Source organism: Coregonus lavaretus (genome assembly GCF_964263955.1).
Source record: "Coregonus lavaretus genome assembly, contig: HAP1_SCAFFOLD_454, whole genome shotgun sequence".
In the NCBI taxonomy this organism is placed as follows: Eukaryota; Metazoa; Chordata; class Actinopteri; order Salmoniformes; family Salmonidae; genus Coregonus; species Coregonus lavaretus.
In genome coordinates this window covers 357,037-371,890 of record NW_028167164.1, presented here as the reverse complement: position 1 = coordinate 371,890, position 14,854 = coordinate 357,037, and the positions used below count along the sequence as shown (strand labels likewise).

The window sequence follows — 14,854 nt, the reverse complement described above, 5'->3', positions numbered from 1 at the left end:
GGTACTGTCACGACTTCCGCCGAGGCTGCCTCCCCTCCTTGTTCGGGCAGGATTCGGCGTTCGGCGTCACCGGCTTACTAGCTACTGCCGATCCATTTATCATTACTCCATTTGTCTTGTCTTCAATCACACACTCCTGGTCCTTATTCCCTCATTAGTCATTGTATAAGTGTTCCCTCTGCTTCCTTGTCTGTGTGGGTGATTGTTTATTGTGGAGGTTAGTGAAGCTCGGTGGAGCTCGTGTATTTCCCGTGTGCCTGGATTTTTTTGTTGTTATTCTGTCTCTCACTGTTCAAATAAACCTACCATTAAAACTATAGACTGATCATTTCTTTGTCAGTGGGCAAACGTACAAAATCAGCAGGGAATCAAATACTTTTTTCCCTCACTGTATCTATAAGCTGGAAGTAGAGGCCTAAGCATTGTTGTTCACTAGTTTACTCCAATTAGGGAAGGGGTATATATTTTTAAAAAGGATATATAAATATTTTTAAAGGATATATATATATATATATATAAATTTGCCAAAAAAATACATGGGGGATTGGAAGTGATTCAGACAATTACATTGATGGAAGTTACAATCTATCTGCAATATTAAAGCTGATCTACCCCCTTAAAAAATATAACAAATGTTCATCATTAGAATCTTCGTAGGAGCATTGTTAAATCTCTGAGCTGTTTCAAAAAACCATTGTTATTAACGTTGCACTTGGAAACGCTCATATTCTAACACCTGCCTCAGACCACTTGTAGAACAGCCAAGTGCGTCGTTAGATGCTTTTTTGCCCTCCCGCGTCACTTTATACACAGAAGATCTCCGCTAAACAAAGAATCACATGGTTTATCCGTCTCTTTGTGACCGCCGATAACTTCAGAACAAAGTTGACTTACAAATACAAAGTTGCCAATGTCTTTGCAGTTGATACAACAAGCAATGTATGAAATGATGCTTCAAATGAAAACCGAGATGACTGCATTAAAATATAAACAGTAGGCTATAGTCCTATTTCAATCGTATTGAAATACACTTCATGTTCAATCAATGGAGTTATATTTTGCTACTTGTAGGGTTATCTGTAATTTGTCTCAATATATTTCATGTGTAGCCTAACATGTCCGAAATGATGTGCCAAATCTGTGATTTAGTGCATTTTTATTGGGTAAGAATAAGCCGCCTCAATCTCCCTAGAAGCTGATCCGTGGTCAGTACTGTGAAATAATTATAATGTTAAGGAAAGATTTGAATGGAAAAAGACATGGCCATGGTTTGGGGTTTGAGAACTCAAAGAAGTAAAAATGACTTCCTTACTTGTTAATGTTCTAATTGTTCTGAATTAAGTAGTTTAACAGTTAACGTTATTACTCCAACTTCATGAAAGGGACAAACTCACACGTTTTCATGTTTGTCAAAATCAACTTTATATCAAAGTAGTGATTTCACGGCCTGCACATGTGCTGTCAGGCACGAGACGACCGTTTGACCCGATGACGTGTCTCTGCCAATGAGCTTCAAATCAAATTTTATTTCTCACATGCGCCGAATACAAGAGGTGTAAACTTTGCCGTGAAATGCTTACTTATGAGCCTTTTCCCAACAATACTGTTAAAAAGTAAGAAAAATTAGCTAAATAAAAAAAGGACATAGTAACACAATAACATAACAATAATGAGGCTATTAGGAGTACCAGTACTGAGTCAATGTGCAGGGTACCAGGTAGTTGAGGTAATAACTAGACTATATACAAGGAGTACCAGTACTGAGTCAATGTGCAGGGTACCAGGTAGTTGAGGTAATAACTAGACTATATACAAGGAGTACCAATACTGAGTCAATGTGCAGGGGTACCAGGTAGTTGAGGTAATAACTAGACTATATACAAGGAGTACCAGTACTGAGTCAATGTGCAGGGGTACCAGGTAGTTGAGGTAATAACTAGACTATATACAAGGAGTACCAGTACTGAGTCAATGTGCAGGGGTACCAGGTAGTTGAGGTAATAACTAGACTATATACAAGGAGTACCAGTACTGAGTCAATGTGCAGGGGTACCAGGTAGTTGAGGTAATAACTAGACTATATACAAGGAGTACCACTACTGAGTCAATGTGCAGGGTACCAGGTAGTTGAGGTAGTAACTAGACTATATACAAGGAGTACCAGTACTGAGTCAATGTGCAGGGTACCAGGTAGTTGAGATAATAACTAGACTATATACAAGGAGTACCAGTACCGAGTCAATGTGCAGGGTACCAGGTAGTTGAGGTAATAACTAGACTATATACAAGGAGTACCAGTACTGAGTCAATGTGCAGGGTACCAGGTAGTTGAGGTAATAACTAGACTATATACAAGGAGTACCAGTACCGAGTCAATGTGCAGGGGTACCAGGTAGTTGAGGTAATAACTAGACTATATCAAGGAGTACCAATACTGAGTCAATGTGCAGGGGTACCAGGTAGTTGAGGTAATAACTAGACTATATACAAGGAGTACCAGTACTGAGTCAATGTGCAGGGTACCAGGTAGTTGAGGTAATAACTAGACTATATACAAGGAGTACCAGTACCGAGTCAATGTGCAGGGGTTCCAGGTAGTTGAGGTAATTGAGGTAATATGTACATGTAGGTAGGGGTAAAAGTGACTAGGAAATCAGGATAGAGATTACATCCCCTCATCCAGGGAGTGCACACACACTCACTGACAAGCACACACACACACACACACACACACACAGGGAAGGAATGTTGTGTTAGTTTAATATTGTTTTAGGACTATTAAAATTGAAAAAAGGATTAGCCTATGGATTATGAAAACAATAAAAATAAATGGGAAAATGGGAGAGGAGAAATGACTAGAGACAGTGTTGTTCAACTCACTGACCATGACCCATGAGTTCTTCTTACCTTTGTTCAGTAGAAAAGTCTCCCTTTCCAAAGTGTAAAGGGGGTCTCATTGACCAATCACTCTTCATGGACACACAGCTGGGTACAGGGGAGGCTGGTCTCTCCTGCTTGATTGGGCTTCAACACAACAGAGACAAACATTACATCTCTCATCTACTCTGAGCTCAGATGGGGAAACATACGAAGAGTTTCATTCCAAAACACTTCATATCCATTTTCAGAAATGTCGGTAAATTAGCTTTTATTGTTTAAATAAATTATGAAACCACTACAAGGCTTTATACAGTGTTTTACACTTAAACATTTCAGACTTGATTTGCCCTAATGAAAAATGTACCAACCCCTACAACACATTTCCATTAATTATAATCCACATAATAATGCACATTTGCTGTTCTTGCAGGATTATTTTCCTGCTGTGAGAAACTGGGTCAAATTAAGATGTCATCTGTAAATGCATTAATCTTATAATAGCTAGGCGAGACAACCACATATCACAGTCAAATATACAGGATACGAACATTCCATTCCAGCTAAACAATGGATATAAAGCGTTTTGCAGAAAAAATTATCATTTTCATACAATCTAGAACAGTTATATTGAAGGTACCCATAAGCAATAATTTCTGATGAAAAAACACAAATGTGATTTTTTTTTGTATATAGCGTTTTGGAATATAAATTCTTAAACAATATTGTCAGCTCACCTCTTAGTTTTGGTGTCATGTCCCCCAGAGAGACTCATTTTAGAGGCAGGGCCCCCCTCCTCTCTCTCCCCAGAGAGACTCATTTTAGAGGCAGGGACCCCCTCCTCTCTCTCCCCAGAGAGACTCATTTTAGAGCACTGACCCCTAAACAGAGATCCAGCATGTTGGTTGTGGTTAACACAGTGACAACTAATTATTGAATGTCAATTGTTCTCTTTGATTCATTATCTCTTCGAAATAAAACAGTTTACTAACAGACACATCCAAACAGTCAGGTGATGTAATGCAATTACTTTTTCTAGCCCAATGCCTACTCAAAACCCACCAACAAGGCCTGAAAAATAGGCCAAAACATAGACCCTGATAGGCCTACATCTTATTTCAGACAGCCTCCAGTAGCCTGGGCAACATGTAGGCAAGATGTAAGCTGAATGATTTAGCAGCTTGCTTAGTTCAAATTGACAGATGAATTTATTTAACATGAATAGCAAGACGATTTTGAGGTAGGAAGTGCTTCTGTTGCCCAGTAGCCTGCTAGGCTACTGAGGATGGGGTCATAATTTCAATCAATGAATCAAATATTAATAATATGGATATGAACTGAATAGGTCCGTGCTTGTCAACAACAGCCAGGTTATTTCTTTACCTGTTGCCTAATCTGGCTGACTGTTACCTTCAATCTAATGCATTCTAACATCTGATCAGCAATTGAGATAGAACTGTGACCATGGTGACACTTGATAACTTCCAATTGAATTAACTAAACATGGCCATTATTAATTACATAATAACACAAGGCTACAACAACAATAAACTGAAGTTATAGGCTTACTTTAATGACAATGATAATAGCCTACCTCATAACATGTGGGCCTACTGATTAGTTTCCACTTTGAAAACTGCTGTCTGTCAGCAACTCAGCTCAAGTAGCAGTTCTACTAACTAGTAATATCTCATTCCAGGTATTCATTCTTACTCTGTCCTTTAAAACAGATTATTGTTCAGAAATACTTAGAAATACTCACTTTATTTTTTAGTTCTCTCCATATCGTGTTTTCTGCTCTGTCGTCTCAAAATGGATCCTGTACAAAAGAACAACTTTACTTTCTGTTTCAGCTCAACCGTCTCCCCATCCTGATAATAAAGTGTTTTATTGGTATCTTCCACTAGATGGCAGTAAACACCTGCTGTAACTAGACTTTACAACAGTAAGTGTTATGTTTCTTGGTCCTGGTGACTCCTGGGAAGTGTCCCAGAGGAGGATTGCTGACCTAGGATCAGGTCCCCCTGTCCATGTAATCTTATTCATTATGATTGTTTTGTCTCATGTCTCTTTATATTAATATACCCTGGGGACCATGTAGCTGGATTGAAATCACCTTGTTGCATAACCTTCTTTGTTGCTCAGTGGTACTTCAATTGGCCGGACCATGCCCAATTCTTTCACACAGTAATGCTCCAGCATCAACTCAGAGCTTATGCATCTAATGCATTCCTCAAATACTGCAGAGTTGTTAAGCAAGTCCCATCTTCATCCACATGTATTTGCTTATTTGTAAGATGAAACCTGAGGGGATCACTGTAGTGTGTCATAAATGCATCAAAAATGGTTCTGAGGTCCTCAACAATGCTATTCTGTACCGTAACTGGGATGCAGTGTTCTTTCATGATTTCCAAAATCAAAAAATATATATTCTTTTTGAGACCTTCAATTAGCTGCTCAGTGTTGATCTCTGTGGCTTGAACATATTCAGCCTCTGGCAGACTCTCTACATCGCTCATGTCATCTTCAATGGGATCAGTCCCCATCTCAAATTCATCATGAGGGCAATTCTCATCTAATTTGGGGCTTAAAAGCTCTGTGGTTTTGGTAGATGTGTGACGATAGGCGCTAAAACATATATTTGCTTTCCCACACCCATTAATTCCACAGGTAATTAGAAAATGTGGTTCATGCTGGTGATAGAGGCCAATATGTGTGAGTCGTCTGGACACAAAGACAGTATGCTCGTTGCAAAGTGGACAATTGAAGAGAGTTGGCATTCTTCAGAAAGATTGTGAACCTTGGAATGATGGGATGGAATCATGGAGATCAGTGGTACTCAGCCACTTGCAGACATCATCAAGGGACCAGTCTTCCACAGCCACACTCAAATTAAAGTTGACACATGAAGCAAAAGTGAGAAAAAAAATGTGTCTTTCCAGACAACCACCTTTCCTGCTCATTTGTATTTATGGTTGTTCCATAAAGAAGCAGAGCTTGTCAGGAAAGGTGAAGATGTCTGTCTCTTATTTATCTGACGCCATATTTCTTAGTATGGGACATTATGGGATTCTGCAGTCCCACATTTAAGTGTTGACTCAGATAATATGATGCTCCAAATGGGGCATTAAGTTCTTCTTCCATGTCAACCCAAATTGGCCTATTAGAGTTCTCAATAAAGAGAGCCTATCTGGGCAGTTATAAAGGCTTCTTGCTATAATTACATGTTAGGGAGCTTTAATCCTCCCTTCTAAGTCTTTACCTGTAATCTAGCTTGGTTCATCCTGGCCCTTTTAATAGTCCAAATGAATCATTTTGTATATGGTGTTAAAGGTGTAGGCAGGTATGGACAGTGGAAACATGCTGATGATGTAATTCCGTTTAGTAGCTTTAACCATCTTCATAACATGTGGCCTACCTCACAATGAGATGTATAGCTTGTCCCAGTTCTTCAACTGGAGTTGAATTTTGTTCAAACACTGTATTGATTGATTGATTGACTGCAAATACATTTATTCACCATTCAGTTAGTGTTGGAAAAGATGAAGGAATGACATAAAACACACAATAATCAAACTGTATTGATTGATTCACTGTAAATACATTCATTCACTATTCAGTTAGTATTGGATTGACAAAGTAGTAACACAGAACACACTATAATCACACTTCAAATACATCCAAATACTTTATAGAGGCTAACCTGTTAGTAGATACATAGTGAGCTTTAAACGTTGTCTTGCTTTGGTCTGAAATACAGAGGACAGAACAATCCGCCCCAATACACCAACCTGAAAGACATCAATTAGACACAAACACAACATAAACAACATGAGTATTCAATATCAAATGCATCTAACTAATCTGATCTGCTTTATGTATTCTTCTTTTTGTCAAGTCGAACATAATCTACATTGGGTCATCTGTGTGTGTGTGTGTGTCTGTTTTACCTGTTCGTGGCGGTTGATACATTTCTCTATCCGAGCTCACAGCTCCCAAACTCTCCACCACTTAACTGGACAGGGGCAGGATAAGCCAGGTACTAAAGGGAGGAGGATGGAAGGAGATGGTGAGAAAGTATATCATGGGTTTAAATGACTACAATTTCTCAATATTGAGTCTAGCTAGCTAAAGTTAGCTAAAACGTACCAACATTTATACAACAATTACCAGCTAACATTACAGGCTATGTAGCTTGGCTAGCTAATGAAAAACCAAGAGTACATTACATCATGTATTGTTTTTTAGTTATTTGATAGTAGTTTGATGAATTATTATCTTAGCTAAGCGAATAGCTAAGGTATCACTCACCTTTCACGTCAATCCGTTGCAAGTCATCTCTTATTGGTCGCGTCTCTCCAACCATCCGCGCGCTTCCCGCTTCCAGTTGTCTTTTGACCAACGGTCTCAATTTGAATTCTGCGCTGGAGCGGCCTTTACTCACGAGGGCGCTGCTGGTTCCAAAACGAACCCCTCTTTTGAAAAGGCTTCTTCAAAGAACCCCTGAAGTCTACAACGGTTCAACAACGAGCTGATGGCAGAGTATAGGCTTGGAAATTAATCTTAAGGTATATTTTTTACCTTATATTATCCTAAAGGATCCTACAGGAAGCTTTTCTTTTAAGAGTGTAGTTCACGTTTACTCATTTATCTGCAAAACCATGCCTTCTGAGTTGTAAAGGGGTGGCCAGCCACATAATTAGTTTTAAAAGTCTACCATGACAACAACTATCCCATTGACTATATCAAGTAATAGTTTCTTATTGTTCTAGTTAAGATCTCACAACACAGTTACGCTGCTACAATTAAGGCATAAGACATAAGTATATATCATTTGAAAATGCAGACAAAATTGGCTTGAACTTGTCGTGTAATAACAATTTTGAAAAACACTAAAAAGGTATTCTCCCAAGGTCAATACTTCAAAAAATAATGAATCATAAAATGTTTGTCCTCTGTAGTTGCGTGTCTTTCTTTAAATGCTCGTTGTCCAATCAAATCACGCAATCTACAGATGGTGCTTCAACCAAAGAAAACTTTATTGATTGGCACATTTTCTGTTTAGAGATACTGAGAAATAACAACCAGGAAAGATAAATCATAAAAATATATGTTTATTTACATATTACAATAATTGTATAGCCTAGGTTTCATTTACAAACAGACATATTCACTACATTTGTTAAATTATTCACTTAATTACTTATATTATTTTCAGTAAACTCTTATTCTATAACATTTATTGTTTTAACATTCACACTGCTAGTTTTACACATTATATTTATATATATATATACACACTACCTTCATTTATATAAATATAATATATAATGATCAATATATAACCATATAATATATATATATATATATATATATATATATATATATAGCATTTACTATATAGACACACACACACACACAGCTAAGGTGAAGAAGGTGAGTTTGGCTGTTACACCAGCTAAGGAGGAGAAGGTGAGATTGGCTGTTACACCAGCTAAGGAGAAGAAGGTGAGATTGGCTGTTACACCAGCTAAGGTGAAGAAGGTGACATTGGCTTGAACACCAGCTAAGGAGAAGAAGGTGAGATTGGCTGTTACACCAGCTAAGGTGAAGAAGGTGAGATTGGCTGTTACACCAGCTAAGGAGAAGAAGGTGAGATTGGCTGTTACACCAGCTAAGGTGAAGAAGGTGAGATTGGCTATTACACCAGCTAAGGTGAAGAAGGTGAGATTGTCTGGAAGACCAACAAAGTCCCCTGTCCCCGAGGTGAAGAGGACACATTTACATTTACATTTTAGTCATTTAGCAGACGCTCTTATCCAGAGCGACTTACAGGAGCAATTAGGGTTAAGTGCCTTGCTCAAGGGCACATTTACGTCATTTAGCAGACGCTCTTATCCAGAGCGACTTACAGGAGCAATTAGGGTTAAGTGCCTTGCTCAAGGGCACATTTACGTCATTTAGCAGACGCTCTTATCCAGAGCGACTACAAATTGGTGCATTCACCCTATAGCCAGTGGGATAACCACTTTACAATTCAGTTGATATGCCATACCATACATCTACAATGTAGGATCATAGGTTTGTGTGATTTCTATGTACTTTCAGAGAAAAGGAGTTAGTGCTGGAAAAAGATGGTCCCTTGTCCCAACCTGTGGAGACAGAGGTCTTTCAGACCTTTTCCTGGAGTGAGACTCTGGCGTGGGGCAGAGGAGAAGGCACCTTTGATGACCACCTGTTAGAGGGCAACCCTTCCCCAGGCCAGAAACCTCAAAGTAGACCTCATCAAAGGTAGAGAAATCACCGCAATGTGAGGATTAACCCAATATCATGTTCACACTAGATGTCAAATATCAATCATTTCACAATTGACATGTTGTATATAGTTGTACCGTTTCTACAAGTCAATTAGTAAAGTAAGTACAACTCTGACATGTAAGCCTTGTCCGAGACAAAAGACAAAACTAAGAGAAGAAACCTTCTAATGTCTCCTCTTTTCAGAGACGACTTTCAACGTAAGAAGCAGGACCTCCTTGACAGAGGGACATGGATGGTGCTGTCAATGGCCTTGTTCACCAGCAGGCAAAATAAAATGAAGTTTGTACCAACATGCCTGGAGATGGAGCTGTGGAGGGGAAGATGCTGTGAGAAGATATTCTTCACTCTGAACTCCATGGCCATCTGCCTATGTTCTGATGCCACTAGAGGACATGTTAACAGGTTGAGGGTCGGCAATGATACCCAGATCATGAAGTGGAAGAAACAGGCTGAGGTAAGTGTGAGTCTTAAACATATGTAAACACAATTTGATTCATTGATTCATTGATTCAACACAACAATTTCATAATTCTATTATTTCATTGAATTTCTCATCTCAGTCAGGATGCTCTCGAATAGGCTTTGTCGTGCCCTCTCCACATCTTATACTTTTCTCATATTTTGTGTGTTCTTTCTTCCATATGGGAATGAATGCTGACAAATAAATGCTCATATTATTTTATTGATGAAGTATTCCACTAAATGAAAGAAGATAGAAATGAACTTTTGACCAATGCTAGCTGATAATATTTACTCTTCCATATGCGTTGTGTTCTTACATCTTCTTCAGTATGAGGTCTGGGATGTACACCATGTGATTTTCTTTGCCATATGCCTTTTTCAACAGCTTTTCTCTTTCTTTCTCCCTCTGTTTCTTTTCGTTATAGTTCCTTGCCACCTCGTCCAGGTGGGCTTTCACCCTCTCCTTATTCTTCCTCACTTCTTCCTTACTCTCTGCTTTTCTAGCTCTGAGCAGTTCTTTTACTTTGTTCTTCTCCAACAAGTCTCTTTCTTTCCTCTCCTTTTTCTCCTGCTTTGCCCTGACTCTCTGGGCGCGTTTAGTTTCCATCTGAAAGAGAAAGTCCATACATGTTGGTCAGTGATCTGAAATATTATTATTACTCCTTCTCTAGCATGCATGTCAGGTTTTGGCCATGACTGTTCGGGTTTTGGTCACTAGATGTCCCCATTGCACCTTTTTTGTACCTTTTTGTTTTTTCTTGATCTAATTATTGTTTGCACCTGTAGGTCATTCCCTTGTTAGTATTTAAACCCTGTGTGTTCCTCAGTTCCTTGCTCAGTGTTTGTAAGTTAGCACCCAGCCCCAGCCCCAGCCCAAGCCTTGTGTTATATGGATATTTCTCTGGTGGGATTTTTACCACTTTTTGGAGTTTCTTTGTTTTTTGGAGGTTTTCCTCTTTGTGCCTCTTGGCTTTATTTTTGGACATTGTGGATTTAGTTTCTTTGCCTGAGGATTTTGTTCTTTATTAAACCACCATCTCTAGTACTGCTGTGTCTGCCTCATCTTCTGGGTTCTGACAATTATTAGTGACTGTTTCTCGCACCGGGTCCTGACAGAAACACTGAGCCATTATTATGAACCCAGAGGCAGCCAGTACCCAGGATTTTTTTTCCATGCTGTCCCACCATGAGGGGACTGTCCAACGCCACGAAGCTGCTCTGGTTCAGCAAGAGGCCTTAATGGCTAGACATTCTCAACTTCTGTCAGAGATGCTGACTTCCATAAAGCAGATTTCGGATCGACTTTCCCCGGCAACCGCTTCTGCTCCAGTTCATCCGATTCAAGGGCTCCTGGCAGTTAATCCCCTGGCGGAACCTCGTCTGCCGCCTCCTCAACGGTTCTCAGGGGACCCAAGTGTTTGTAAGGGGTTTTTCACCCAATGTTCTCTCTCCTTTGAGCTGCAACCATCGTCGTTTCCCACCGACCGGTCCAAGATAGCATATATCATCACCCTGCTGTCGGAAAAGGCTCTAGCCTGGGCTACTGCTGTGTGGGATGCCCAAAGTCCCTGCTGTGCCAGCTACTCTACCTTTGCTGAAGAATTCAAGCGAGTGTTTCAAGGTCCTACCAACGGCCCTGACTCAGCCAAACAGCTCCTGACTCTCCGCCAAGGTCGGCGCAGCGTGACGGACTATGCCATCCAGTTCCGCACTGTGGCAGCAGCAAGTGGCTGGAACGACGAGGCGCTCACAGTGTGTTTTTTGAAGGGTCTTTCTGACACCATCCAAGATGAACTGGCCACTCGGGAACCACCGGACAACCTCGAGTCCCTTATCAAGTTGGCTTCACGCATAGACCAGCGTCTGAGAGAGAGAGAACAAAACCATAGACCGCTCACCCTAGTTCCTATCGGTTCCAACTCCGAGTCTCCACCTTTATCCTCGCTGGCTCCACCAGAACCCATGCAGGTTGGACGCATCTCCCAGGCTGAGAGAGACCGCCGGATGAGGGAGCGATGCTGTCTATATTGCGGCAAACCGGGTCATTTCCGCTCCACGTGTCCCGGGCTCCAGGGAAACGCACTCTCCCGTGCAGGCCTGGGAGGACTGTAACGGGAAACATAACCTCCTCCCATCCATCCAACTCCCGCCTGCTCATTCCTGTTACCCTTTCCTGGGACGACCACGAGGTTTCTCTTCAAGCCTTGGTAGACTCTGGAGCCGCAGGTAACTTCATGGATGGGATCTGGGCGAAGGAGAATGGCGTTCCTTCTGAACCTTTAAGTGACCCCATAAGGGTTACTACGTTGGATAGAAGTCCTTTGGGATCTGGACTTGTCACTCGTGCCACTACCCCCTTACGACTTTCAGTTTCCCAACACAAGGAAGTGATGAACTTTCATCTGATCGCCTGTTCCGAGTTTCCTCTCGTCCTTGGCTATCCCTGGCTTCACAGCCATAACCCTCACATCGACTGGTCTGTGGGCACTATCAAGCAGTGGGGTCCCACGTGCCAAGCCACTTGTATCTTCCCGAGTTCCCAGAGTTCTCCTTCCGAGTCTCTAGAATCCATCGATTTGTCCCGAGTTCCCGAGTGTTACCATGACCTCAAACTGGTATTTAGCAAACAGAGGGCCACCAAACTACCACCCCATAGACCTTACGATTGCACCATCGACCTGTTGCCGGGGACCTGCCCTCCCAGGGGTCGGATCTTTTCCCTTTCTCCTCCCGAACGAGCTGCTATGGATACCTACATCAAGGACGCTCTGACAGCAGGCCTCATGCGTCCATCTACCTCGCCGGCGGGAGCAGGGTTTTTCTTTGTGGCCAAGAAAGACGGCGGATTACGACCTTGCATCGACTACCGGGGACTCAATGCCATAACCGTCCGTAACCGCTACCCGCTACCTCTTATGGCCACAGCCTTTGAGCTGCTCCAGGAAGCAGTTGTCTTCACTAAGCTTGACCTGCGGAACGCATACCATCTTGTGCGGATCAAACCCGGGGACGAGTGGAAGACCGCTTTCAACACGCCTACTGGTCACTACGAATACTCGGTGATGCCCTTCGGCCTGACCAACGCTCCGGCTGTGTTCCAAGCGCTCATAAACGATGTGCTTAGGGATATGCTTAACATCTTCGTGTTTGTGTACTTGGATGACATCCTCATCTTTTCGAGCTCCCTTCAAGAACACACTAAGCATGTCAGACAAGTGCTCAAACGCCTCCTAGACAGCCATTTGTACGTTAAGCCGGAGAAGTGTGAATTCCATTCCTCTCGAGTACAATTCCTGGGATTTATAGTGGAACCCGGACGAGTCCAGATGGACCCCAAGAAGGTAGAGGCGGTAGCGGATTGGCCCACCCCCAAGTCCGTTAAGGAAGTTCAACGTTTCCTAGGCTTCACCAACTTTTACCGCAAGTTCATCAAGAACTTCAGCTCGGTGGCAGCCCCTCTCTCGGCGGTAACCAAGGGTGGCAACACAAGGTTTCTGTGGGGAAGAGAAGCTGAGACGGCCTTCCAAGGACTCAAGCAGCGCATCCTCTCTGCTCCCATCCTGACACTACCCACGGCGGAGGAACCTTTTGTGGTGGAGGTAGACGCATCAGAGGTTGGGGTTGGAGCTGTCCTGTCTCAGAGGGGTGAAGACAAGAAGCTTCATCCTTGCGCCTTCTTCTCTCACCGGCTTACCCCGGCCGAGAGGAATTACGATGTGGGGGACCGTGAACTCCTAGCGGTTAAGATGGCATTGAAGGAATGGAGACACTGGCTCGAGGGGGCTTCTCAACCGTTTCAAGTGCTTACGGACCACAAGAATCTGGAGTATATCCAGCAGGCGAAGCGGTTGAACGCCAGACAAGCTCGATGGTCTCTTTTCTTCAGCCGATTTCAGTTTATCCTCACCTATAGACCCGGGTCGAAGAATCTCAAACCGGACGCCTTGTCACGAATCTACTCTCCTGCCATTCGAGAAGATACTGACATGACTGTCCTTCCGGCCGCTAAGATCGTGGCTCCGATCTCGTGGCAAGTGGAGGATACCGTGAAACAAGCTCAAGCCATCGAACCGGGCCCTGGTGGAGGTCCTGCTAATCGGTTGTTTGTTCCCAAGGCAGCAAGGTCCCAAGTCCTTCGGTGGGGGCACTCCTCTCGCCTCACCTGTCACCCGGGCATAGGCCGCACCTTGGAGTTCATCCAGCGTAAGTTCTGGTGGCCCACCATGAAGGAAGACGTTGCCACTTTCATCAAGGCCTGTTCCGTGTGCTGCCAGGGCAAATCTTCTCACCTTCGCCCTCAAGGACTCCTTCACCCTCTATCTATTCCCCACCGACCCTGGTCCCATATCTCATTGGACTTTATTACTGGCCTTCCTCCGTCCCATGGTAATACTACGATCCTAGTCATCATCGACAGGTTTTCTAAGGCGGCCAGGTTTGTTCCTTTGACCAAATTACCTTCTGCCAAGGAAACAGCTGAGTTGGTGATTAACCATGTGTTCCGAGTCTTTGGGATCCCGCAAGATATGGTTTCCGACAGAGGTCCCCAGTTCGCCTCAAGGTTTTGGAAGGCCTTCTGCCAACTCATAGGGGCCACGGCCAGTTTATCTTCCGGGTACCATCCGGAGTCCAATGGCCAAACTGAGAGGATGAATCAGGAGCTGGAAACCACCCTCAGATGCATGGTTTCCAACAACCCGTCCACTTGGTCATCCTTCATTGTTTGGGCCGAGTACGCGCACAACACCTTGTGCTCCTCCTCCACTGGTATGTCCCCGCATGAGTGTCAGTTTGGCTATGCACCTCTATTGTTCCCGGACCAGGAGGCAGAAGTCAGAGTGCCTTCAGCCTCGAGGTTCATCAGACGCTGTCGGCTTACGTGGAAGAAGGCACGTCTTAATCTTCTGCGTTCCTCTCAGCAGTACCAACGACAAGCCAACAGAGGTCGCCGTCCCGGTCCTACCCTGTACCCCGGCCAGAGAGTATGGCTCTCAACTAAGAACCTACCGCTACGGGTGGAGTCTCGCAAGCTGTCCCAGAGGTTCATCGGTCCCTTTAAGATTGCCAGGAGAGTCAATCCCGTTACTTTTCGCCTGCACTTACCCAGATCCCTTAAGATCAATCCAACATTTCACATTTCTTTATTAAAACCTGTTGTTTTTTCTCCCCTTATTCCGGCAGGCAGACCTCCCCCTCC

The 14,854-nt window shown here is 43.0% G+C and overlaps 1 long non-coding RNA gene across 1 annotated transcript; it reads right to left on the bottom strand.

The window, feature by feature from the left end:
• Window positions 1-2,912: 2,912 nt before the first annotated feature.
• Window positions 2,913-4,770, bottom strand: LOC311113822. Its single transcript, XR_014611045.1, has 3 exons — window positions 4,640-4,770; window positions 3,615-3,758; window positions 2,913-3,024 (listed from the first exon to the last, which is right to left on the bottom strand). It is a non-coding gene; the product is annotated as an uncharacterized lncRNA (long non-coding RNA).
• Between the last annotated feature and the right edge of the window lie 10,084 nt (window positions 4,771-14,854).